Genomic DNA, 3,189 nt, shown 5'->3' with positions numbered 1-3,189 from the left:
TATTACAACATGTAGCCATGATATTGCTATTGCTAAGTCACTTCAGTCGTGTCCTACCCTGTGTGACCCCATAGACGGCAGCCCACCAGGCTTCCCCGTCCCTGGGATTCTCCAGGCAAGAACACTGGAGTGGGTTGCCATTTCCTTCTCCAATGCATGAAAGTGAAAAGTGAAAGTGAAGTTGCTCAGTCGTGTCCGACCCTCAGCGACCCCATGGACTGCAGCCCTCCAGGCTCCTCCATCCATGGGATTTTCCAGACAAGAGTACTGAAGTGGGGTGCCATTGCCTTCTCTGAGCCATGATATTAGTCAAGTATAAAATCAACAGTCTGTCATTCTAAAGCACGAAAGAATCTATGGACCACAAAACTCATGAGCAGTTCAGAAACTGCTTTGTAAAATATATCAAAATGTAAAGCTACTTTTATAGAATGAATGAAAATAACAAACTCAGGGTTGGTAAAACAGTGTAAAAACAAGTGATGAACTGTGTCTCCATTTAAGTAGAATATAAATAAAAGCATATAGATTATGCTTATAGAATAGAATGTAAATGCCAGAAACCTGGACAGTATGAAAATAATGTTACTGACATATACCAGTAGATTAAAGAAAAATATTATAAAAGAAAACATGAGAGTACTAATTCCCCATCATCAAAAAGAAGTCAATCAACACCCTCTTGAATTGAAGATGTGGTTTTAAAAAGCCTCCAAATTCTTAATGATTTTCTTCATCTTTTTATTTAATCTTAAAAGGATCCTTTAAGAAGTAATGACTCAAAACATTTGAGTTTTAGCAAATTTTTTTTTTTTTTTAGAAATGGTTTATTTTCTGTTAACCAAATTTCCATTTTAAGAGTGTGTGGAAGAACAGCTAAAGACCACTCAGTGGTCGTTCCTACCCATTCAGTGGCCTAAGCAGTGGGAACTGCAGAGCAGTCTTCAGTGGAAGGCCAAGTACTCCAGTCTTCAATGGGGAGCTGCTGAATAGGCAGAGAAGGCAGCTGCACTCCTTTGGACCAGCCCACCACCTCAGGTTGAGTAGCAGTGAACTCTGGAGCTGGAGCAGTCCGTTCCGCCTGAAGTTCCTCCTTGGTTACAGCCTTCTCAGCTGCAGCCTGCTCTTCCATTTCAGTCTCTTCAGGGTCTGGAGTGGAAATCAGGCATGACCTCCCATGCGTGTTCTTGGAAGATGGTGCCACGCACAAACAGAACTTCTCGGCATAGCATCCACTACATCAGACCCACTGAGTGAGTTCCCTTTTTAGGATCTTACAGCAGGATACATCAACTCAATCTTAAAATAATACTTCTGTAGCAAGTATTACTATTAAATTCCACTCATTGGGCCAGAAACCCTTGTGGTGTTTTCAAAAAACTTGCCCCTCGTGGAGCACACTGCCTATACTTGTGAGTTCATTGGCCAGTGGCCTCAACTCCAAATGTTAACAATGTGCAGTTAGCAACTTCTTTCACTCCATCTTATTTTCATTTGCTACCTCTTGTTGTTGTTCAGTCACTAAGTTGTGTCCAACTCTTTGCCACTCCGTGGATTGCAACATGCCAGGCTTACCTGTCCTTCTCCTTACCTTATCTATCTCCTGGAGTTTGCTCAAACTCATGTCCATTGAGTTAGTGATGCCAACCACCCATCTCATCTTCTGTCATCCTCTTCACCTCCTGCCTTCAATCTTTCCCAGGGGTCTTTTCCAATGAGTCAGCTCTTTGCATCAGGTGGCCAAAGTATTGGGGCTTCAGCATCAGTCCTTCTAATTTGCTACCTCTAAATTCAAATAAAACAATGCATTTCATTCTTAAGATATCACAACATGATCCTGTTTCATGAAAAATATTTTTCAAAGCTTTCTTTCTAGCCTCTATTTATATACATACATAGAAAAATTATGGAATAATGTTCACTTAACATTGTTTGTTGGGGGTAGTGAGACCGGAGATAATATTTATCACTTTCTTTTCTGCAGTTTTTTTGAATTCTTAAATTCTTCATTACACAAATAAAAAAGCAATTTTTCTATGAAAAGAAGTTTTGGTATCAAATGACAAGAATGAGTTCCACGGACATAATGTCTTCTAGATATATACGAAAACTACAATACATTGACATAAGGATTAGCTTTTCAAAGGCATGTGTACCTTATTTCCAGAATTATATAATAACTGTCTTTCAGAGAAAAGTGAAAGTTCATAGCTGTTAATGATGCCTACCAAATCACTAAGCACTTAAAAATTACATGTTTATAATTCCATGCCTTGCATGCATACATTCTCAGTTGGGTCTGCCTCTTTGTGACCCTATGGACTGTAGCCCACCAGGCCCCTCTGTCCATGGAATTTTCCAGGCAAGAATACTGGAGTGGGTTGCCATTTCCTCCTCCAGAGGATCTTCCAGACTCACAGATCCAAACCCTGTCTCCTGTGTCTGCTGCATTGGCAAGTGTGTCCTTTATCACTGAGCCACTTGGGAAATCCTTATAAATATACATTTGTACACAAAAAATAAAGATTAAGTTTTGTTTTTTTTGTCTTTATTTTTGCATTTTGAACCATCATTCTGTTAGCAATCAAAAATAAGTCTAGTATGCAAATATATGCCTGGTTTTTTTTAAACACACGTAAAATTTTTGAAACATAAAACACAGAATAATCTTATATCATGATTTCTTTGAAGGAAGAAAATTAAAAGATATTTACATTTGCATCTATAAAGAACCTCTGGAAGAATACAGAATAACAGAGTTAGTAGTATATTACCTTAAATTTGTTAATCAGACATACTTCCATTTTCCCTCCCTATTCTTTTTGTCAAGATTTTTTAAAAATATCTAAAGTGATCAAAACCATTTTTTTCAACAATGCTTATTACTCAGACCTCCATGAATCTAAGTGGCAGCTGCAGTAAAGCAAAACTCTCTGATCATTCCTTCTAACCTTATTGGTTCTCTTGCTAGTAAAAAGGGTGTGAAAAGGGATTAAACTCTCAGTTACCCAAGAACCCTCTCAAGTGATGTTCAACTCAAGGTGTCTGGACTACAGCCGCCGACAACTGCCATAAGAGGGGGGAAGATGCACGTGAAAAGAAGGATAGAAAATTATGCACAAGCAAAGTATACATATAAATACTTCCTCTTCAAGCTGAAAGGGAAGACATAGAAATGCACATTAGGAA

The 3,189-nt window shown here is 38.5% G+C and overlaps 1 non-coding gene across 1 annotated transcript; it reads right to left on the bottom strand.

Annotated features, from left to right (window-relative positions):
• Positions 1–1,312: 1,312 nt before the first annotated feature.
• On the bottom strand, positions 1,313–1,462 carry LOC138987662 (small nucleolar RNA SNORA62/SNORA6 family). Its single transcript, XR_011464046.1, has one exon. It is a non-coding gene; the product is annotated as a small nucleolar RNA SNORA62/SNORA6 family (small nucleolar RNA).
• Positions 1,463–3,189: the final 1,727 nt, after the last annotated feature.

This window comes from Bos mutus, chromosome 4 (assembly GCF_027580195.1).
Source record: "Bos mutus isolate GX-2022 chromosome 4, NWIPB_WYAK_1.1, whole genome shotgun sequence".
In the NCBI taxonomy this organism is placed as follows: domain Eukaryota; kingdom Metazoa; phylum Chordata; class Mammalia; order Artiodactyla; family Bovidae; genus Bos; species Bos mutus.
Note: the sequence above shows the minus strand (reverse complement) of the source record. Positions and strands in the feature narration are given on the sequence as shown.